The sequence below is a fragment of the Nicotiana sylvestris genome, chromosome 2, assembly GCF_000393655.2.
Source record: "Nicotiana sylvestris chromosome 2, ASM39365v2, whole genome shotgun sequence".
NCBI lineage: Eukaryota > Viridiplantae > Streptophyta > Magnoliopsida > Solanales > Solanaceae > Nicotiana > Nicotiana sylvestris.
Genome location: NC_091058.1, coordinates 60,366,717 through 60,392,132, shown reverse-complemented (window position 1 = coordinate 60,392,132; position 25,416 = coordinate 60,366,717). Strand labels below are relative to the sequence as shown.

Below are 25,416 nucleotides of genomic sequence, written 5' to 3'. Positions count from 1 at the left end.
AATAAGTCATGAAAGCAATTTTGTGTTGCCTAGTTAGCTTTTCTCCAACATCACAGTACCAGTAGAAAGTTATAAGTGTTGCATGTGTTATGTTTTGTAACTTCCGTTTAGGCCAAATACATAGACATTCACCTTAAAGTAATCTACCATCAAAGTGTATCTATTGGACACTAAAATTCATGTCCCAAAAATAGATCAGTGCGTGAAGCTCAAACGCGGCTTACGTGGCAAAGTAACCAATTACAAAAAGTCACATCAATTAAAAGAAATCTACCTTGAATTTACTAATCACCCACAATTAGACCCGCTTCCTACCCTTTTACCTGTCTCTTCTTCTCCCCTGCCCTCGTTCCGGCGACGAAATAAAACCCCTCGTATTGTATCGCCCCTTCCCCTTCTCAAGTTATCATGTTCTTCAAGGAAGGAGAATAGAATGGCTTTACTCCTTTGTTTGGATGCTCCGTCGGTGGAAGTTAAGGATTTCATATGTAAGTTGGATTCAACATTTATTCTTAATATACACTCAAATTAATTTAGTTTCAAAAAGGTTACTGGTTTATTATTATCAACTATAAATGGCTTCTTTGCTTCTGAAAATCTTATTTTATATAACTCTGATATTTTCTTACACTCCATGTGGTTCGACAAGGATAAAAGGAAGGAAAATCAAAATCTGTCGATTTAGTTCTTTCAATAGAGCAGACAAATTTCAGTCCTCATTGTCTAGTGAGGATGTTGAAAGAATGAAAAACTATATTTGTTTTATCTTTTTTTAGGAGAAATTATTGACCATGTAGTGATAAATTTTTCAAACTCATGGATTTGGATCTTTCAAGTGAGGAACAGGCCTTTTGTATTCTTTGGGATGAAACACATTGGCTTGATGGAAAGGTAGTAACTTGCTGGAGAAAAAAGGGGCACAAAATGGGAGAGGAATGAGTTTGGCAACAATGATATTTTTGTTTAAGAAGATAAAGATGAGGGACGAAATAAACCGTAAAAGAAAAGTCAGGTCAATAGATCCACATTAGCTTACGCGCTCAGATGTGGGTGAATAACACTACATTTGCCATGTCATCATTTTGTGTCCAATAGATATACTTTGATGGTAGTTTGAGTGTCTAATAGGAAACATACTCAGTTGAGGTGTCTAAGTGAAAAATCGGGACAAGTTAGGTGGTTGTCTATGTATTTGGCCTTCCGTTTATGTTGCATTGCTGATCCTATATATGTTTTGCATTTTGTACCTTGATTTCAGTTCAAAAACACAAGTCATAGCTATACGAGATCTATCTTTACATTTACTCTCCCAAAATAGTTGTTACAGGAGTTGCGTAATCTCCAGCAAGCACTTCTTGCATTAGGACGCGAGACAAATTCTGTTCAACTGAGGACAATTCTCGTGCAGCTATGACTTGTGTCTTTGTAAACTAATTAAGGTGTTATGTGATGACCCGCCATGTCATCATGCTACATAGGCGCCATTTGGCATATATTAATGCCATGTGGAAGCTTGTATAAGAAGAAAGCTAGCATTTGTGAGAAGATTCTAGAGAGGTATGGACATTTCCTTAGGAAGAACCTAGATCCTTATGGATTTGCTAAGAAAGTCATTGGAATCTTCTAGGCTTGTAGAGAATTCTAGAAAAAGACATTATCTTGTAAATATCAAGGACTTGTATAATAATTAATATTTATACACTAGCCTCTAGGAGACTAGCATATAAAGGGGGGCCACTCATTTGTAATTCACCCAGCAAACAATTCAAGTTCTCTCTAATACAAAGCTTCCTTTAACAATTCTCTTGTGTTGTTTCTTCCATTCTCTTAGCGATCTTGAGTGTAGTAAGGATGACTTGACATAGCAAGAACGTGATTAAGTTGTGCAAGATCGTGAGCAAGTTGTCAAGTGTTGCACGTGTACTTAGTTAACAACTAAGGATGTGACAACGTGGTATCAGAGCAAAGGTTTCAATTAAAGGAATGGCGAACAACGGAGAAATTAATGCTGCGAACACCCAAGCCAACGTCATCCAGGATGCTGCTGGCAAGAGCGGCCGTAGTAAAAAGAGGAATGCCACCAACAAGAGCCAGGAGGTGTCACCTGAGGTTGTGTCAAACGAAGGGCTTATATCCCAAGAACCATATGCCACTGAGGCGAGCGAGGATGAAGTGGAGGTCCTTCCAGAGGACGTCTCGCTCGGTAAAGAGTGTGTGATGAAAATGAATGCGGGGATGGACGCCGTGGAGATCTTTGGCTAATGCTTGGGGAAGGTGGAAAACACCCTTAACGTTCTTGAGGGGCACACTCTTGAAGAGATTGAGAGTATCTGAAATGATTTAGAGGGACATACACAGACTGAGATGGAACTAAGGCAAACCATCACTGCCTTAGAGTGCAGACTCATAGACTCTTTGAGTACTATCGATGCTATGAAGGCAAAGATAGAGTCACTCGAGGAGCATGTCAATGCTAGCGTGACCGAGGTAGCCAACAATGTTGTGGTGACGAGGGAGGCCAAGATCAAGGCTCCCAAACCCCCGGTGTTCAAAGGTGTTTGTGATGCACAAGAAGTGAAAAACTTCCTTTGGCACTTGGAGAACTACTTCAAACACGGCGAAGTGAGGGGCGACGAGGCCAAGATTAACACTGCGGTATTGTACCTCTCAGAGACTGCCATGCTATGGTGGAGAAGGAAGATGGCCGACGTGGATAAAGGTCTTGTACTATTAGCACATGGGATCAGTTCAAAGCAGAGTTCAAGCGACAGTTCTTTCCAAACAATGTCTTGTACGAGGCAAGGCACAAGCTTAGGGAATTGAAGCAAACATGGAGCATACGTAACTATGTCAAGGATTTCACTACCCTTATGCTTCAAATCCCAACCTGACCAATGATGACTTGTTGTTCCACTTCATGGACGGGTTGCAAAATTGGGCTAAGCAGGAGTTGCAACGCCAATAAGTCACTGATATAGACCAAGCCATAGTGGAGGCCGAATCATTGATGGATTTCAGGCATGACAAGCACGACAAAGGCAATGGCAAGGAGTCAAAGGTTAACAATGTCAAAGGTGGGGGAGACCGTTGCAAAGTAAGGAGATACAACAACAATACTCCAAGACTCAAGATTTCAAAAAGTCAAGTGGACGTCAGGGCTACGCCGAGAAGAAGGAGCATGTTGAGAAGAAGGGATGCTATATATGCGGAGGGCCACATGGCTTCAGGAATTGTCCTCACCTCAAGAGCCTCAGTGCCATGGTACGTGAGCGAAAGGAACAACCACAATGAGAGAGTCCGGGAACCGCACAGTTGGGTATGATTGGATTATGTGGTGCTATCACGAAGCAAGCTATCCAACCTACCGAGAATGGAAATCAGTACGTGGATCTCACCATCAACAACAAGCCCGCTTGTGCAATGGTGGATACTGGAGCAACTCATAATTTCGTGACTGAGGCTGCCGCAAAGAGACTAGAATTGAAGCTTGCTCTAACCAACTCTCGCGTCAAGATCGTGAATGCCGAGATACATAATGCTCGTGGGGTAGCTAATGGAGTTGGTGTCAAATTGGGAACTTGGAAAGGTATGACAAATTTTACCGTAACCGCTGTAGATATCTTTGACATCATACTGGGGCAAGAGTTCTTTAGACATTGTCATACTTTAATCGACCCCTACCTCCAATGTCTCTTGGTTATGGAGCGAGAAAGAGCTTGCATGGTACCTACAGTAACTATGCCATACGACAAATCCAAGCACAACTTTCAGCTATATAGGTTGTAAAGGGGATCAAGAAGGGGGAGCCGACGTTCATGGCAGCCATTGCAAATTTAGAGGAAAACAAGAATTTTCAAGAGACAGTGCCGCCTTGCATAGAAAAGTTGCTTGAGGAGAACAAAGATGTCATGCCCGAGGAGTTACCTAAGCACTTGCCGCGTAGGCGAGAGGTGGATCACAAGATTGAGTTGGAGCCAGGGGCTAAGCCACCTGCATTTTCCCCATATCGTATGGCACCGCCCGAGCTGGAGGAGCTCAAGAAACAATTGAAAGAGTTGTTGGATGCTAGTCACATTCGCCCATCAAAGGCACCTTTCGGCGCACCAATATTGTTCTAGAAGAAGAAGGATGGATCGCTGCGCTTGTGCATAGACTACCGAGCACTTAATAAGGTTATAGCGAAGAATAAGTACCTGATCCCGCTCATTGCTGATTTTTTCGATAGACTTGGGCAAGCCAAGTACTTTACCAAGGTAGATCTTCGAAAGGGCTACTACCAGGTTCGCATTGCGGAACGGGATGAGCCAAAGACAGGATGTGTGATGAGATATGGAGCCTTTGAGTGGTTGGTGATGCCCTTCGGCTTAACCAATGCACCGGCCATATTTTGCACTCTTATGAACAAGATTTTTCATCCCTACCTTGATCAGTTCGTGGTAGTCTACCTAGATGACATAGTCATCTACAACAACACCTTGGAGGAACACATGGAGCACTTAAGGAAGGTTTTCTAAGTCTTGCGGGAGAACGAGCTATACATCAAGAGAGAGAAGTGCGAGTTTGCACAATCAAAGGTGCACTTCTTGGGCCATGTCATTAGCAATGGCGAGCTATGCATGGACGAGGCTAAGGTACATGCTATCCAGGAGTGAGAGGCACCCATAAAGGTAACTGAGTTGAGATCCTTCCTTGGCCTTGTTAACTACTATCGTCGGTTCATCAGTGGATACTCAGCAAAGGCCGTACCATTGACTGAGTTGCTAAAGAAGAACAAGCCATGGGTTTGGACGGAGCATTGTCAAAAAGCGTTTGAATGCCTTAGGGCAGCTATAACAGAGGAGCCAGTCTTGGCATTACCTGACTTTGCCAAGACATTTGAGGTGCACACAGATGCCTCAGACTTCGCCATTGAGGATGTCCTGATGCAGGATAAGCATCCCATAGCATTTGAGAGCCGCAAGTTAAATGAGACGGAGCGACGTTACACGGTGCAAGAGAAGGAAATGACTGCCATTGTGCATTGCCTTCGTACATGGAGACATTATCTGCTCGGGTCGAGGTTCGTGGTCAAGACTTATAATGTGGCTACTAGCTACTTTCAGACACAGAAGAATATCACACCATAGCAGGCTAGGTGGCAGGATTTCTTAGTCGAGTTTGATTATGCGCTAGAGTATAAGACGGGAAAAGGTAATGTTGTAGCTGATGCCTTGAGCAGGAAAGCCGAGCTTGCTGCAATCACTTCAGCGAGATGGGACATTCGATAGGCTATAAAATAAGGCATGTAGCATGATCCAACAACCAACCAGCTTATCGAGTTAGCCAACAAAGGCAAGACGTGATGGTTTTGGATAGAAGACGACCTACTACTTACCACAGGTCGGCGGGTCTACGTGTCGAGGTTTGGAGTCATTAGACGACGGATCATAAGGGAGAGTCATGACATAATGTAGGCTGGTCATCCAGGTCAACGTCGCACTAGGGCCTTGGTTGAGTCAGTCTACTATTGGCCATGCATGCGAGATGACATGGAGTGCTATGTGCAGACTTGTCTTGTCTGTCAACAGGACAAGGTTGAACAACAACAACCTGGAGGACTTTTGGAGCCACTACCAGTTGCAGAGCATCCATGGGAGAGCGTGACTATGGACTTTATCACTTGCCTACCGAAGTCTGATGGTTATGGTACTATTATGGTGGTCGTGGATAGATTTTCCATATATGCCACCTTCATGCCTGCCTCACCGAGTTGCACAACTAAGGAAGCCGCCAAGCTATTCTTTAAGAACGTGGTAAATTATTGGGGCTTACCCAAGGCATATCATCAGTGATCGAGACCCCCGCTTCACTAGGAACTTTTGGAGAGAGTTGTTCGACATACTTGGCACAGAACTACACTTTTCTACTAGTTTCCACCCACAGACGGATGGACAAATGGAACGGGTCAATGCCTTACTAGAATTCTATTTGAGGCATTATGTAAGCGCGTACCAGAAAGATTGGGCAAGGCTCCTAGACATCAACCAATTCTCTTATAACTTGCAGCGGAGTGAGTCCATGGGGCGGACACAATTTGAGCTAACCACAGGCCAACAACCACAAACTCCACATTCATTACCAGCCGCGTTCGAGGGAAAGGGTTTGGGGGCTTATCATATGGCCAAAGGATGAGAGGAGCAGCTCGACACTGCTAAGTCCTACTTGGATAAGGCAGCTAAGAAGATGAAGAAGTTTGCGTACCGTAAGCGGCATCCCACATACTATAGAGTGGGGGACATGGTCGTGGTGAAGTTTAACCCAAGACAGTTCAAGGCACTACGGGGCATGCATCAGAATCTTATTCGCAAGTATGAGGGGTCATTTAAGATCGTCGCCAAGGTAGGCAAGATCTCATACAAGCTTGATATGCCATCGTATCTTAAGATCTATCCTGTCTTTCATGCCAGCATGCTTAAGCCATATCATGAAGATAAGGATGATCCGAGTAGGGGTCGAGCGCCAATGACTATCACCGCCTCGCATGATCGGGAGATTGAGGCTATCATAGATTACCAGGCCAGGTGAAAACAAGGGCAAAAAGCCACCGCTATGTTCCTAGTCCATTGGAAAGGGCAATCACCGGAGGAGGCCATGTGGGAACGATATGAAGACTTGTGGCAATTCAAAGATAAGATCCGAGAGTTTATGCAGCAGCATTGCACCGCGGTCGTCGCAATATTGGGTGGGGAGAGTGTGATGACCCGCCATATCATCATGCCACATAGGCGTCATTTGGCATATATTAATGCCATGTGGAAGCTTACATAAGAAGAAGGCTAGCATTTGTGAGAAGATTCTAGAGAGGTATGGACATTTCCTTAGGAAGAACCTAGATCCTTATGGATTTGCTAAGAAAGTCCTTGGAATCTTCTAGGCTTGTAGAGAATTCTAGAGAAAGCCCTTATTTTGTAAATATCAAGGACTTGTATAATAATTAATATTTACACACTAGCCCCTAGGAGACTAGTATATAAAGGGGGGTCACTCATTTGTAATTCACAAATGAAACAATTCAAGTTCTCTCTAATACAAAGCTTCCTTTAACAATTTTCTCGTGTTCTTTCTTCCATTCTCTTAGCGATCTTGATAGTAAGGCTGACTTGACATAGCAAGAACGTGAGCAAGTTGTGCAAGATCGTGAGCGAGTTGTCAAGTACCGCATGTGTACTTAATTAACAACTAAGGACGTGACAGTTAGCCCTTAAAATGAACTCAAGTCTTAAAGAATGTGACTAATTCATGCTGTATTTTGTTTATGTGACAGAATAAGCGAAGTCAAGCACAAGTGAAAAGGAAGGAGCTGTTTGAATCAAGGCAATGCAGTAGATTTACATAAAGCAGAAGAGCACAAGTAGAAGAACATTAAGTGTTGCATCTCTTATGTTTGTATCTTCTGTTTGTGTTACACTCCTAATGTCTCAATCTTACACTCCTAATGTCTCAATCTTGATTCTATTATGTTCTGCAATATCTGTACCTTTGCTACCTTTGCTTTCAGTGCAAAAATGCGGGTTATGACTATACGAGATTTGTTTTCAGATCTACTCAACCCAAAAATAGTGCACAATTAGTTGTGTTAACATTTGAAGGAAGACAATTCTCCTGCGGTCATCACTTGCGTTTTTGCGAATCAAAGGTATTAAAAGAAAAACAAAAGTCAGAACATCATATGATCAAGGATGAACTACTTCAAATAGTAGTGTACAATTTTCGGAAGATGCAAAAAAGACATACAGCATTGACATTTTCTGACCATCGTTCGCCGTGATTAAATTTAAACTCCAATATAGTCCAGTTTTTTTGCTCTGTAATCAAATTGATAGTGCAATCTGTTCCATTGCACCAGAAGGCCTATTTTCCTATTCAAAATCAAAGACTATTCTTGTTTCCGAAAGTAATACCCAATTGTCGGAATCAACAACAACCAAACAAACCAGTAAAATAAATACACAACTATCAGAATCATCATTAAAAAAAATCTTTTCCTTTTTTTTAAATATAAAAATGTTGCATTTCTTCATCAAAAGTAGGGAGAAATTTAAAAATAGTCATATTTACAAGTGGTCATTCAAAAATAGTCACAGTTTCAAAAGTAATCGAAATTTAGCTACTTTTTATGTAAAAATAAATCTGAACGAAAACACTGTTCAAAATCCTGAAAATACTCCAGCATAATATACAGAATTCCAGTAAAATATACTGAAATTTCAGTATACTGGAGTTCCAGCATAAGTATATTGGACTTCCAGCATAATATACATAAGTATATTGGACTTCCAGTAAAATATACTGGACTTCCAGCATAATATGTTGGAGTTCCAGTATAATATACCGGTCCAACATAATATGCTGGAAGTTCATACACAGGTGCTCCAATCTCCAGTATATTGTGTTGGAACTTTTCGCATGTTGGAGTTCCAGCATAATATGCTGGAAGTTCATACACAGGTGCATCAATCTCCAGTATATTATGCTGGAACTTTCCGTGTTACAGCAAAATAGTGGTTATTTCGATGACTTTGCAAACGCCGACTATATTTGAATGAACAGTCTGAAAATTAACTAGCCTGTACTATTTTTACTCAAAAGTACTCAATGTTTAAAGAAAAATTAATTCATTACTAGTACAAAATAGGCCTTTATAATTTTGGCCTTGGTTGCCTTATTTTAAAGTCGGCCCTCCCAACAATATGAATTTATGAATCCTTTAATCATTGGAGACTTCAACCAAATGGTATGTTAACTTATTTTTATCCAATTTAATTCTGGCTTAGGTTATCTGAAAGAAGTCCACGTCGTCTGAAGAGGAAATTAGTGAGCAAGAGATGGAAGAATATGCTCATTAATTATAATCAGGCCCAGAAGTTTTCCCATCTCTTTTTCTCCCTTTTTCGTTAAGAGTTTGTTAGAAATTATTCTTTTAAAATTCCGTCCTTTTTCTATACATACTCTATATTCTTTTTGGAAGTTCTCTTTTTTTTTTCTTCACCATTAAAATGAGTGATTCTGTTGTATTTGCACGTCAAATATCGATAAATCAATCTAACATCGGAATACTAATTTCACAAGAGATCGAGATGAACGACTAAGTTAACGAGAAAAGCTAAAAGGACTTCTCTATAAACTTGATCAAATTCCAAAAGGTAAATGTTTAAATTGAAGTCTGTATATTTGAAAAAATAAAGTTCAATTTATATATGTGTGAATAATTTTGTATTTTGAATTGGATAGAAAAATGCAATCGGATAAAACAAAAGCATTTTATCATTTCCTCACAGGTTTTTTATTGGAGGTATCTTCCCCTGATTATAATTCGGAGGTTGAAAATCAACTTGAATAAGCTGTGAGTTATACCTTAATTTCATAGTTATCATTTTTTTAACCAAGTATTTTCTTAATAGCTTAACTGGGTGAGAAATTGCTCGAAGCATATATCACTCGTGGTAATTATTGCTTGAAATTTGGCGAGAGGACTTCATAAATAAGCTGTGAGTTATACCTTAGTTTCATAGTTGTCATTTTTTTTAACCATGTATGTTCTTAATAGTTTAACTGGGTGAGAAATTGCTCGAAGCATATATCACTCGTGGCAATTACTGCTTGAAATTTGGCAGGAGGACTTCATAAACCTAAAGATTGCTTCGAATATGTCATTAAAGAGGTCCGTTTTTCTAATCCTTCTAGGATTCGATATTTATTGAAGATACGTTATTTCCTAACTTCATATGATCTATTTATGCGTTTAGGATCCAAGTAGAAAGTAAGGACGTCTCAATAAAACTCCTGGCGTAAAGCCAAATTTTAATAAAGGACGTTTCTTTCTCTCTTTTTTTCTTTTGTTTATAATGTAGTTATCTTGCAAAATATAATATTAAGATTATATTGGTTTTTTTTCTTTCTTTCTTTTTGTGTGCAGTGTAGTTATCTTATAAAATATAATATTAATATCCATATTAGTAAGAAAATACAAGTTAATAAGATGTTCGCCACATATTTATAATTCATTACCTTGAATCTTATTGTAAAAAATATTATTTACCAATATGAAGATTTGAGTAGCTAAATTCAAAGTTTTAAAATATTTTATTGTTAAAAAATAGATAGTTTTTCTTTCTACTTTTATAAGAATTTTGTATTTTTTTTTATAAACTTCAATATCGTCTTTGCGAAAATAAGATAGTAAATCCAACTAAAAATATTTTTGGGGCTCCAAAATTTAGAGGGCCTAAAGCAAATGTTTTACTAACTTGGGGAACCGCCCTGATTAGGACGTGAGACAAATCCTGTTCAACTGAAGACAATTCTCGTGCAGCTATGACTTAGTGTTTTTTTTAGACTAACTAGGGTGTTAACACCTAAAATAAACTGATGTCTTACAGAATATAACTAATTCATAGTATTTTGTTTGTGTGAGTGTGACAGGACAAGTAAATTCAAGCCCAAATCGAACAGATCAGAAATTCTTTAGATCAAGGCAGTACAGTAGATTTACATTAAACTGAATACTTAATCAGATAAAAGACGAGAGGAAATGAATCTGATAGAAGACACTAGTAGAAGGTGCAGAAAAAATGTACTCAGATACAATAACAAGTGAAAAAGAGTAAAGAACAAGCCTGTAAATCATAGTTATATTTGTAATTTCTGTTTAATTTACACTGCTAGTGTCTCAATCTTGATCTTATTATGTTATGCAATATTTGTACCTTGCTTTCAGTGCAAATATGCATGTTATGACCTACGAGATTTTGTCTGAATGACATACACTTCGACTATATGTCATGTTTATTTTGTCTCATTATTTAGTGTTTCAATTTGAAAAAAGAAGTCCAAAATCTTAGTTATACCCTTAAACTTGGCACGTTTTTGTAAAGCTAGTCTCTCTGAACGTGCGTTGCGCGTTTATCTTACTTTATTATTATAAAATTTATATTTTAATATGTTGAATTTTAATTATATGAATATTTTAAGAAGTCTTGTTTTAGTTATATAAAACATATAGACATATTTATTTGCAAACCAATGTTTGTTTTACAATCTTCTCCATTATTCAACATAAAAAGTTAAATTCTGCTTGGTTTCTTTTTATTAATTACATAAAATGGTTTAGTTTGAGATAATTAAGTAAATTATTAGTTATTTTAATCCAAAGAGATAACATCTCTGCAAGACGACATCATATTGACATTAACACCATCTACCTTAATATAGTTGTAGGACATGAAGAGTAAATTATCTCATGATTTGATGTATTACTATCACAAGTGGCACAATATTCAAAATACTGATAACAACAAGAGTAAAAATAAGGATGAACCTTTTTTACAGATAACATGTGTCTGGAAAAGACGCTAATTAACATCAGCATTTCATGACAAAAACATTAAGTAAAGGCTCGAAAACACATCAAGTAACAAAATTAAGGCTAACAAAACAACCCGAAGAGGAAATATTTACTGATCTATAGAATCTATTAGTAACTGCAAAAGAGAGAGAAAATTTATATCAACTGTAAAAGGCATGAAACATCATGCAAATAAGAAAAATAAGGGTACAACAAAAACAAGATTTATTAAGTTATAAGAATTAAATAATTGTGAAGTCAAGTTCCCAACAAGAAAAGCGTTGTTAAAAGAAATCTAATATTTCAGAGGTTCACGACAGAAAAATAATCAAAAATTATTCTATTTGTCCGAATTTATGTGATACTCTTTTTTAGTCCGTCTCAAAGAAATGAATCTTTTTATATTTAATAATAATTTAACTTTAACCGCTCTATTACCCTTAGTGAGATGATTAATTACAAGCCACAAAAATTCCTATAGCTTATATTAGATCGTAAGTCTCAAAAGTATTTTTTTTTATTAAAATCATTGTTCAGTTAAACACCTTCACATAAATTAAAATGAAGAAAATATTAAAAATAATTAAAATAGTGCGAACAAATAAAACTCCTAGAACCAAAAAATTGCTATGAAGTAAAAGTAAACGAAGATACCAAAATATTTGTCAAAGGAAATTTTGATTTTTAAAACATTTTATAAAAAGTGTACTACAAATATATAGTACCAAATTAATTAAAAAGTGAAAATATACGATCAGGTGGGAATGTGAGAACATAAAAACCAAACTTACAATATGAGACAGACAAGTAATGTACCATGCTTTTTTTTTTCTCTCTTCAAATTCTTTTTACGTTTGAGATTGACATAAATGTTTCTTTACAGGAAATTGTTTAATTTACAACCAAACAACTTTTAGACAAAAAATTAATATCAAACCAGTTAATAAAATATCAAAGGACACATCCATTCATTTTGGGGTATGCTGCACGACATTTTTTTTTCTTTTTTTCTTTTAACTAAAAATAATAATTAAATTATTTAGAAGGGTATTTTAGGAAATTTAACTTTTACGTTGGGAAGTTCATGATTTTAATATAGTACAGATATAGATATAAACTTATGGGTGACCGGATAGACACTTGAACTAGTCCAAAGTGTAATTTTTAAACATCTCTGCCCATCCTAGCATACCGCGTGTTGTATATATAATGCGATACCTATTTTAAAGTTGTTGAGTCAGAAAAGTAACAGTAAAAAGCTTCTGTTTATATTATGGGTGTTAATCGGGCCGGGCTGATCCGTTTTCAGCCCGCTTCAACCCGGGTCAGCCCGCTTCAACCCGTTACTGTTCACGTTGGGACGGGTTGGGACAGGGGCCGGGTGTGTACATTCACGTTTAGACTAACAGTGCCCCGAACCCCGTTAAACCCGAATTTCCTTAACGGGCTGAACACGGGCTACAGCCCGTTAGCAGCCCGGTTTCCGTTTGATTTTTTTTTAATTAAATTGGACCGTTCCCAACGGTCAAATTCAGAAATGACCGTTGGGGAACGGCCAGAAATTGCAGAAATGGCCAATTTCGGCCCCCCCATTAATAATATAGCCCTCCCACCCCAAAATCTATAAATAGTCCCTCTTCTTCTTCATTTTTTCTCATAAATTACTACTCTAATTCTCTCTCAAGTATCAAACTCTCAATTCTCTCTTGATATTATAGTTCTTAAATTCTCAAATCTCAAATTCTCAATTATTTATTATTTCAAGTTTCATCAATTATTTAGTTTAGCCATTACAAAATTATTATTATCAAATATCAATTATTCAAGTGAAGTGTGGTATCAATTATCAAGTATTCAAGTATTATCAACTATCAAGTTTCGGTCTATCAATTGAAGTTTGAATTTTGATATCAAAAATTCAAAATTAGTGCGGCATAAGGAATCCCGGTACACTCGTTCCATCTCTTTCTCTTATTTGGTGTACACTTATTTTATTAATTCGTTTCTTAATTTAGTTTCTTAATTTAGTTTCTTAATTTAATTTCTTACTTTAATTTATATAATAGATTTACTTAGAGTGACCAAAAAAGCGTGCACTAGAGGTGGTAGTAAGAAAACTTCAAAAAGAACAAGAGGTGGTGTTGGTTCTTCTAGTAGCTTTACACATATTTCTGAAAGTTCACCTGAAAATTTAAATGTAGATTATGAGCGAATGCAAGAAAATTATGGTGTAGATGATGATTTAGATGCTTTGTTAGATGATATTCAATCACCCGATAATCTTGACATACCACCACCTACACCTGGTAATGCTAGTCAAACTCAAAATGTTAGGGGTGCAGGTGCAACAAGTAGGCCTCCTCTCCATATTAAGAAGAATCGATGATTAAGAAGTAAGTGTTGGATGTTTTTTGAAAGACTAGAAGATCAAAAAAAATATGTAAAATGTAAAATTTGTAGTGAACATTATAAACATGAGCCCGGTAAAGGAGGGGGAACGGGTCAACTTCGTAGGCATATGGATTAGAAACACCCTCTTGAATGGGGAGTAGATGAGTTATCTGGGCAACAAAGACTTAACCCGAGTACTGGTGGGTTATTTGGGAAATACGATATTAAGAAAGATCGGGAAGAATTATCTAAAATGATTTTTTAGGTTGTTTACCTTTTAGTTTTGCTTCTTCACCGTATCTTGTTACTTATATTCAAAGAATTTATAACCCTATGTTTAAAGGTATTCCTAGAAGTACTTGTAGAGCTGATATCTTTAGGCTTTTTGGACAATATCAGACATATATACGTTATTTGTTCGCAAGTCTTCCTTGTAAAGTTTCTCTTACTTCTGATATTGGTCGTGCTGTGAATGGAAATGATTATTTGATTGTTACATGCCATTGGATAGATGATAATTTTTGTATGCAAAAACGTATTATTGCTTTTAAATATGATGAAGATCAAAGTCATACTGGTGCATTTATAAGTAATACTATACATGAAGTTGCTATATTTTATAATCTTGCAGAAAAAGTTTTGTGTATGTCATTTGATAATGCTTCTAACAACACTGCTGCTATTACAATATTAAAATTGCATCTACACCCACCAATTCCTGAAATATTTCATGTTAGATGTGCATGTCATATTTATAACTTGATTGTGAAGAGTGGCCTTGAATTATTTAGAGATGAAATTACTTTAATTAGGAGAGTTGTTGGTGTAATTCAAGGAAATAATAGAAGTGCTAGATTAAATGCATTTAAGGAAAAATGTGTACACTATGGACTAAAACCAAGACTCATGCCTGAAGAAATAGTTACTAGGTGGAATTATACTTATTTATTCTTAAGATGTTGTTATAAATATAGAATGCCTATAACTGAAGTTGCTAATTCTCATTGTACCGATCCTAACCGTTTGTTAACATCTAGAACTTGGGAAGTCATTCATGATGTTATACAATTTTTACAAAATTTTTATGTGGCTACACTTGAGTTTTCTGGAGCTTATTATCCTACCATTTCAAATGGTTTAGTTCATATTGCTGAAATTTCTCTTTTACTACATAATTTGAAGCAGAAAGAAGGATATGCTACTGTTGTTGAATCTATGCTAGATAAGTTTAAAAAGTATTTCTACCCAATTCCCTATATTTACCTAATTGGTGCTATTTTAAACCCTACTGTCAAAATGATAAAGTGTCGCCAATTAATTAGAGCTTTATATACTTATATGGATATTGGCCCAACTGAAACTCCTGATATTGACACTTGTATTTCTGAGCTACACACATTTACAAACTTTATATAATTATTATGCTAACATTGTTGATGCTTCTTCGGTTGTAGATGCAAATATTCCTTCAACTAATCCTTCAACATCTGGAACAACTATGGATGATGATGATTGTGTTCAAGATTATCAGATTTGGTCTACACTAGGAGAGCATCAACAAACCAGTAGCAGGAATATTGATGAACTACAATTCTACTTGCAAAAGTCACTAGAGCCCCTCACAAAGGATTTTCTACCGCTGAGTTGGTGGAGGAGCAACTCAAATCAATTTCCTGTTCTTTCGGCCATGGCTCGAGACATGGTAAATGTGCAAATTTCAACAGTCGCATCAGAGAGCGCATTTAGCCAAGCAAGGCAGCAGCTAGGAGATACCCGTCATTTATTGGGCAGCAACGCTTTGAAAATTCTAGTGTACTTCAGAGATTGGATAAGATCAGAACGGCGAAATCAAGAGCGTGACGAGGTAGACGAAGAGGAGGACCAAGAAATTGGAGATATAATGGTCTATGGTTCCGATTCAACCAATCCCGGAAATCAAGAACCTCATGTTGACATGGAAGAACTTACAAAAATGATGCAAAGCATGTGATGTACTATTTCTTATTTTTTATAATTATTGTAAACTTTTAAGTTTTAATTTGCAAGTTCAAAAAAAAAAAAAAAAAGAACTTGCAAACTAATTTGAAATATTAAAAATATAAATGAAAGCCTTTGGAGTTTGTTCCTTACATTTGCCTATTGGTCTTATACTCTTATTAAATAATTTTTTGTAGCCACTTACTTTCCAATTTCAATTTTATAATTATAAAATACAAATTTCAAATTTAAAACTTTAAACTTTAAACTTCAAAGTTTAATTCTAACCCTTAAAAGTTTGCAAATACTTAACTATCAATAACATTGAATAAGAAAAATAAAATTTAAATTAAAAAAAAAATTGAACCTGGCCCGCCCGAGCCCGTGTGAGCCGTACGGGCCCACGGAAACCCGAAAAATCCCAGCCATATAACAGCCCGTTATCCCCAGCCCGCTAACAACCCGCCCGCTAACCGAACGGGCTGGGGTTTTTCCCGTTCAGCCCGTCCCAGCCCGCCCGATAAACACCCATAGTTTATATAGTAACTCATACCCATACTACTTTTTCCCAAGGGAAATTACATAAGTTGCCACCCGAACTATGACCCAAATCCCGCTTACACACTTTCTGTGGACCATAATAACCTTACACACGCAACCTTTCTAAAGTGTGCCTAGTACACACCTCCTTTGACCAGGTCTAAGCGTGTGTAATACAAACTGGACCAAGCGCGTGGACACTATTTCAAGACAATTTCTGTCTTTAATAAACGGTCAAAAACACGTTCCAACGACCCTTTTTAAAAGATTAAAAGGGCCTTAACCCATTTCTATCTATACTAACCCGATTTTCATCTTCTTCTTCCTCCTTGAAAGCTCTAAATTGAAGAAAATTTTATCTTCTTGAAGCCAAAATTTATTCCTCTTCTTGAAGCTCGAAGCCAATATTACAATCTTCTTCTATTTCTTCCTTATCTTTTTTGACATAAGGGTTAAATTTCTAGGGCTCAATTTTAAGGTTTGGGAAAATGCATAATCTGAGAAAATTTTGCTATTATGGTGAAGAAGCTGTGGTGATACAGCCATGGAGTGTTGATAATCTGGGTCGTCGATTTTACGGATGTCCATTTTAAGAGGTAAATATCAATTGTACTTTTCTAATCGATTTTATATTCCGTAATAATTTTCTCTCTTTAATTTTTCAGAGGGACAAACGATCGGCATGTAATTTCTTTATGTGGTTTGACCTCAACTCTAGAGCACTTGAAAATGGTGATTTTGGGGCTGCTAAAGAAGAAGAGGGCATTTGATGCATTGTTGAAGGAAAATAGAAACCAAAGAAATTGGAGGAGATTGTGTGTGCTGATTTTAATTGCAATTGTGTTGAAGTTGATTGTGTTAGGTAGTTCTAAAGATTGTTATATAATGTAAGAAAATGAATGAAGTATTTTGGTAGATTTTGTATCCCTTTGTTAGAAATGAATGAAATTTTTTGGCAATTGTTAATGTTGTTTTGTTTGAGTTTGTTGCTGTGTGAGTTGAATGATTTTTTTTGGCAATTGTTAATGTTGTTTCGTTTGACTTTGTTATTGTGTGAGCTGATAGTGCAGTTAAAACACACCTCAAATTGTGACTGATAAAACACTGAAACACAGTCAAATAGTGGCTGATATACAGCTCAAATGCTGAAATTTTCCAGAAATAATAGCATACAAAAATGCTTAACAACATACCAAAATAACAGCATTCATACAACACTAAAGACACATCTGCCCAGAAATTATCAAACAATACTAAAAATATATTTCATCATAGAGTAAAGGTGTTCATTACAGTCACCTAATAACAGCAGCCTGCCTTAACAAAAATATACGCTGCCCAGTTTTACAGCATACCAAAATAACAGCAGGCTGCCTTAACAAAATAACAACACTAACAGCAAACCTAAATAGCAGTTCCGAATTAACCTAACAGCAGTTCCAAAATAAATTACAGTTCCAAAGGGAAATTACAGCAGTTCCAAAATAAATTAACAGTGACAATAACAGAATTCAGTGGTTGTTCTGGGATGGCTGGGATGATGAACTTGCTTGACTTAAATTGGATTGAGATGAGACAGTTCTGGAACGAGTTACAGCAGTTCTTTCAAGTTGTCTTCTAGTAATGGCTGGTCTACCATTCCATTTTACACCACTTCTTGGCTTGTATGCACACTCCAGAATATCTGCCGAGGACCTCTTTTCACCACCATGAGAGACCACTCTTGGCTTACCTCCACCAGACTGCCAAAAACAGAAAATATTCAGTAAAGTTGTTAAAGCAAACAAGATATAAAATTAACTTTGAACTACTTACAGAAAAACTTGTGAACCCACTGCTTGATTGAAATAGTCCAAACCCAGAACTTCCCCTACCACTACCAGTTCCTTTTCCTCTACAAGCAGCAGTTCCTCTTCCTCTACCAGCAGCAGCAGGGGCAGAAGTAGTTGGAGTTCCTGTTCCTCTTGCTCTGCCTCTTCCTCTTCCTCCACATCTTTGGATATATGAAGCATTTGCTGGAGTAGAATTTGTAGGCCTTGCTTTCTTAGGGCATCTCCTCTTGTTGTGTCCCTATCTACCATAGTTTGAACATGTCATCTCCATACCCTTTTTTTAAAGCTTTCCAGAAGTAGGATGTTCAGTTTCTTCTATTCTTCTCTTCTTCTTTGGTCTGCCAGGCATCTTTTTAATTGGTGGGGGTTCAATTGGTGGATTGGTAGATGTTGGCTGTCACACCTCCTTTTTCACCACGCCCGCAGGGGCGTAAAGAGAGTTTTTCCAATTAAAGGACAATCGAAATGGGATTTATTATTTAATTCAGAGTCGCCATTTGGGAGATTTATGGTGTCTCAAGTCACCGGTTGAATCCCGAATCGAGGAAAAGATTGACTCTATATTACAGTCCACGAACCAGAAATCTAAGTAAGGAATTCTGTTAATCCGGGAGAAGGTGTTAGGTATTCCCGAGTTCCGTGGTTCTAGCACGGTCGCTCAACTGTCATATTCGGCTTATTCATCTGATTTTAATACATGTTGAACCTATGTGCAAATTTTAACCTTGAACCACTTTTATCATTTATTATTTAAAGAATTGCAACGTCGTGAGAATGCATCTCGAATTGCGCCACATAAATGTACTCGCAATTTTCGATACGTTCCAACTTCATTGAGATTTGGATTTGGGTCACATAAATGTGCACCCGAGTTTAGGAAGATAACATTATTAAATACGCGCCTAAAGATACTAACGCGTTGTTATTTTGAGAAAAAGCCGCAAAGTTCGCTATGCGGCCTGTCTCGAAATCTAAGCATTTGAAATAACTATCCGTTGAGGGCCCCGCAATTTGTAATTTATTCGGCGAGGCATGCCTCACTTATTTTTAAAAGGGCTAATCAGCCACTTCTATTATTTATTATTTTTAAAGAGATTGCAACATCGTGAGAATGCATCTCGAACTGCGCCACATAAATGTACCCGCAATTTTGATACATTCCAACTTCGTTGAGATTTGGATTTGAGTCACATAAATGTGCACTCGAGTTTAGGGAGGTAACATTATTAAATACGCGCCTAAAGATGCTAACGCGTTATTATTTTGAGAATGCCGCAAAATTTGCTAAGACGGCATATCCCGAAACCTAAGGGTTTATCATAAGCACCTATTGAGGGCCCCGCAGTTTGCAACTTATTAGGCGAGACACGCCTCGTTTATTTTAAGGATATCCTAAAGCGACTATGGTTCTCTATTTACTTTTGTCTCTAAAGATGGAGAAAAGGGCCTAATTAATTACAAGCGTACAATGTCCCAGCTTTTGTTGTTCGAACCAACAACTTAACGATGACGCACCTCAACGACAATGCATGCCTTAATTTTAATTGATAGACATGAACTCCAAAATTCCTAAACCAATTTATCATACCCATTTATCTATTACGAACTGTGGTTTTTAATGAACCGATTTAATGTAAATGAGTCTTTCTTTTCCTGACTTTTAACTGATTTCAACACTAATCTACCAACAACAATTCAGGTTTTGCTTACTATCGAATTCAGAAACTGTTATTCAAATGAAGGCATCCTAATACACTAGCATAATTAATGATAAAATTACTAGCGAGTAGGATGAATATTACTAGATCAACTCATGAATTGAAATCCTATTACAAGTTCATTACCCTTTTAACCTGACATTAATCTAGATCCACCTATTACTGATGACAATCGAGTTCCTCCAAACTGATTCAACAATCCCATTTCACAAACCTATTGAACTGACTACACTTCATGCCATTCCAAGGGTTCAATTTAACAGTTCAATGTTATACAATGTTTAACAGATAACCCACCTTAAGAAACAGTTTTGATTATACACATAACTACCATCTATATAACAGGAAAACATCTAAACTACTATCAATTAAAATGCAGGCAGTCTTCAGTTGAACAATAAATGTGTTCGAACATTTCATTTCAAACTTCAACGAGCTTACATCAATGTGGTTCAGGGTAGTGTACCTGGTATTGGAATACAAGAAGAAGAAGATCAGCAGAGTAGTATGTAACACAGCAACACCACAGCAAAGAGCAGAGCAACAACCAGCAGAAATAACACCCAGCACAAGCAGTCCAAAACCCAGGAGTGAAACCAGAAAATACCAAGCAATTCACAGACAGGAACAGAATGTATTCAGAAATGAGACAGGAGAGTAGATTTTCTGATTTTTGTTCTTCAGATTCTCAAATAAAGACACTCAGAACCTCAATTAAATAGTAACAAACTGATTCTGATTTTCAGTAGTAAAGAAGACCTCACTTTTTCAGTATTTAGCTCTCAACCTATTGAACTTTTTAGGGTAAAAACTCAGCTTGTATTTCACTCTTAAACTCTGGATTTCTGATGTCAAAATCTAGCCTAACCTTACTCTATAACTCTGACCTATTTTCAGATTCAAAGCCCCCCCTTCATATTTTCAGAATCCTCCCCCAATCTGTCTAAAATGACTCTATTTATAACCCCAAAACATTCCTGCCCTCTCTGCCTTGAAACTATCAGATTTTCTACCCATGATATTCCTCGACCACTACTACATGTTTTGTTCCCTTTTTCTTTCACTTGTTCCCCACTACCCTTGTCTTTTCTTTATTTAAATTCAAATAGGTATGGGCACCTATTTCTTAATCCATTTCCTTTAAACCTTCCCCTACCATTATGTTTTGTTCCCCATTAGCACTTAAATAATTCATTAGTTTAATGGTATTTTAGTACCCTAATGTCATACCATTCAACTTAAACTACTTTCAAACCTTTTCAATCCCAAAATACCCTCCTAAAGCCCCTGAAATTACTATCCTACCTCAACCCTTTTCAATCTGTACCAAATCCATCAGCTATAACCAATTCAACTAAGTTAGAAATGCTAACAATTGACTAATCAAACACATGAAACTAACTCCCAATCAACAACATTAGGACAATTCAACAAAGCCAGATTCATATCAGAACAAACTTAACAGAACTAACAAGTAGATCCAAGTCATTAAACTTAATCAGCAACTGAACTCAAATCAAATCCAACAGCATTTCAACCAAGATGGGGACTCAATAATTCAGGACAATAGTCATACTGGACTATTAAGGTCAAGAAATTGATTCATATAGATGCATGAGAGTAAGCTATCTATATTGGGAACAAATACAATTCTAAATTCACCTCGAACAAAAATGTTGGAACAAACAAGTATACTGGCTATGAGCCCTGAGGCTGAAAATACCAAGGCCGGAAGACAAAACAACAACCAATAACTTGAGAAGAACAACTGAACTATGTACATGAATGGGCCAATCGACGAATCATAATAATAAATTCAACATACGCCAATCGACCAAGATGAGAAAATTGGACCAGAAAAAGGTCTAAAAGAGGAGGAGGATTGATTGACAAACATAGCAAGGAAACCTAATTAGGCAAATAACAAACAATAATCAAAGAAGAAAAAGGAAAAGAGTAGAATCACCTCAAAAATCAGAAACCCAAATGAACCTCATTCTCATTGGCACTTCGTTTTGAAATTTTGAAGCCAAAACGGACCTTAATCGAGTGTTCTCGACTGAGAATACTCGACTAAAGTCAGTTAATACCTCAAACCTTTAACCTCGTACATAGTCTGAAGCTGGTTCCTCTAGGGTTTGCCTTCGATCTGAAATTCGAAAGGCTCTAACAAGATTTGGACAGAACCTGGGTGGGATTTGGGGTGAGGAAGTCAAGGAGGTTACTGGGTGTTAGTTAGGGATGGCTTGGGTGGTGGCGCTGCCATCAGAGAATCTTGTGGACGCTAGGGTTTGGACCTTCGAATGAATATTCGAAACGTTTGGGCTTGATTCGAAGGGAAATGAGTATGGGACTGGAACGAGAAAGTCTTGGGGAAGTTGTGGTGTGAAATTGGAGGCCATTGGATGAGATAGGGATTCAGAATGAGGAGGTCGAGGGGAATCACTGGTGAAAATATTGGGTCGTTTGGACCACCGGAACCGCCGTGAGGCAATTTTCCGGTGGGCGGAGCACGGTGGTAAGAGGCGGAGGATCTGTTTGGTCTCTGAAGCTCAGAGACGAAGAGGTGAGAGGGGGTTTGTCTTGGGGGGCGGGGTATTGTTTGGGAATATATAGTGGATGAAGGATTCGATCCAGTTCGTTAGATTAATTAAAATTAACGGACTTGATTAAACGCTTAATAGAAATGGCACCGTTTCTTTTAGGTGGGGGTTGGGTCGGTTTGAATGTAAAGCGGGTTGGGCTAGACCGGGTGAGGATGGGGTGATCTGGACCGTTGGATCAAGTCGTATCAACGACTTGGATCTATTATCCAGATACGACATCGTTTGGATATATCTGGGACCGACCGGTTTGGTCCTGGATTGGGCGTGTGAGGTGTGTGAGAGTTTGGGCCTGATTGGTTCAAATTAAGGGATGGCCCAGTCCGATTTCATTGCTATTTTTGTTCTTACTTTCTTTTACTTCTTTAAACTAATTTTTTCACAATTAAAAACCTAAAAAAATCCTAAATTAAATTATAAAATCGACAATTAACTTAAAATATTAGCTCTTAATAATAATTATCACGCGAAATTAAACACCAATAAAGATAAAATCACAAAATTTGGACATTAAATGCTAAAATGCAAAGTACATATTTTTGTGATTTTTTTTCCATTTTGTAAAACAAACTTGATTGTTTAATTAATTCCTAAATTGTAAAATTAAATCCTAAATGCACATGCAACACATATTTTTGTTTTTGTAATTAATTAAACAAAATAAACACTCACAGACAAAATAATTATGAAAAATGTCACGCGAAATTCTTAAACTTGTACCCAAATGACATTTGTTTTATTTTTCGATTTCTTTTGGAGTAGTTTTCGTGAAGCAAAAATCACGTGCTCACAACTACCCCTCTTTGTCCGAAAATACAAAGAGTTTTCGTGCAAAGATAAAGTGAGCGCATTCGAGCGATTTTTGCCCGTTGGAAATACTGCGTGTGAAGCATTTTTTTGAAAGGCATAACCGAACCTTTGCTTCAAAGGTTTCCTACATATCCCTGGCTAAAAGGGAATCAAATTAATGTAGTTCGGGAAGTTTTGGTAGCTGGGACTACCATGGGACTGCAATGTTGCTGTTACTGCTGTTGCATGCTGTTACTACTGCTTTCCGACCTCCTTATTACACCATTGCTAGAAAGAAAACAAAAAACTAGACTCAACTAATGATTACAGAATCTTATCTATCTTCGACTTGCTCTTGTAGTCTTCTTTCTGATTTCTGAAATGAGATTCATGATGGGGGTATTTTTGTTGTAACCCTCCGCATTACTGACTTCTGACTTTATCTTGAAATGTATTCCTCTGTTCTGCAGGCAGGCTCCTGACTTCAACTTGAATGTGTACTCCTTTGTTCTACAGGCGGGCTCCTGACTCCAATAGCGACTTTGCAAATAAATCAGCCTCTATTCTCCAGGCGGGCTCCTGACTTCAACAACAACTTTAAAATAAACACCTCTATTCTATAGGCAGGCTCCTGACTCCTTCAACTTAAAATATAACAACCTCCGTTCTACAGGCGGGATCCTGACTTCTTCAACTTAAAATATAACAACCTCCGTTCTACAGGCGGGCTCCTGACTTCTTCAACTTAAAACATAACAACCTCCGTTCTACAGGCGGGCTCCTGACTCCTTTAACTTAAAATATAACAACCTCCGTTCTACAGGCGGGCTCCTGACTCCTTCAACTTAAAATATGACAACCTTCGTTCTACAGGCGGGCTCCTGACTCCTTTAACTTAAAATATAACAACCTTCGTTCTACAGGCGGTCTCCTGACTTCGACTACAACTCAAAAATATAACACCTCCATTTTTCAGATGGACTCCTGACTTCGACTACAACTCAAAAATATAACACCTCCATTCTCCAGGCGGGTTCCTGACTTCAACAATTTCTTAAAAATATAACACCTCCATTTTCCAGGCGGGCTCCTGACTTCGACTACAACTCAAAAATATAACACCTCCATTCTCCAGGCGGGTTCCTGACTTCAACTTCAACTTGAAATGACAACAACCTCCATTCTCCAGGCGGGCTCCTGACTTCAACTTCAACTTGAAATGACAACAACCTCCATTCTCCAGGCGAGCTCCTGACTTCAGCTACAACTCAAAATGTAATACCTCCATTCTCCAGGTGGGCTCCTGACTTCAACTACTTCTTAAAAATATAGCACCTCCATTCTCCAGGCGGGCTCCTACCTTCAATGACTTCTAAGAAATGCGTTTTATTGCTGTTGCTCCTTCCTGCCTCCTGAACCATTTTCCTTCTAACTTGAAATTATCTTCTTTCAGAACTGCTTCCCTCAAAACTGGTGTTTCATTCCTCTGAAAACTGCTGGGGATAACACCGGTGTTTTATTCAAAAATATGTTATTTTCCTCCTTCAAAGACTACTTCCCTTAAAGCTGGTGCTTTCCTTCCACTGGAACTACTTCCCTTAAGACTTGTGTTATCTTCCTTCCGAAATTGCTTCCTTCAAAACTTGTTTGGCCTTCTTCCGAAAACTGCCGGGGATACCATCTTTCCCCAAACTTGTGTTATCTTGCTTCTTCCCCAAGTGGGTACCGGGCTTCCAGAAAATTTTCAAAAAATGAAAGAAAACTTTCTGCCCCAGTTTGACAATCTTTCTTGTATCATGATGTTTTTTCATCATCTATAACATTTCCTGTCCCTGCTTTAAATCAAAGAAAAAAAAATTTTAGTTTAAAACGTGGTGAATGGTCATGCCACTCCTGCTGGGGATGGTTTCCTCTTTCTTCTTTCCCAGCTTTGTGTTCCATTACATTACCAAAGCTTGCTGGGGATGAGATTATTTGTTGGGGATGATATTCCCGTTGGCGATCATATTCCCGCTGGGGATGGTTTTCCCCCTCTTTTTTCCCTGCTCCGTGTTGTCCGACCCTCTTGGAACTTGGTCGATAATCTGCCAGGGATGCTCTTGTTTCTTGACGATTCTTTATTCACCAATTGTTGCTTCCCATTTTTCTTCATACTCTCCCCAAAATCCTAGACCAATCCATCA

The 25,416-nt window shown here is 37.6% G+C and overlaps 1 long non-coding RNA gene across 1 annotated transcript; it reads left to right on the top strand.

Moving 5' to 3' along the window:
* The first annotated feature begins 290 nt into the window (after positions 1-290).
* Positions 291-7,596, top strand: LOC138886505 (uncharacterized). Its single transcript, XR_011405305.1, has 2 exons — positions 291-488; positions 7,304-7,596. It is a non-coding gene; the product is annotated as an uncharacterized lncRNA (long non-coding RNA).
* Positions 7,597-25,416: the final 17,820 nt, after the last annotated feature.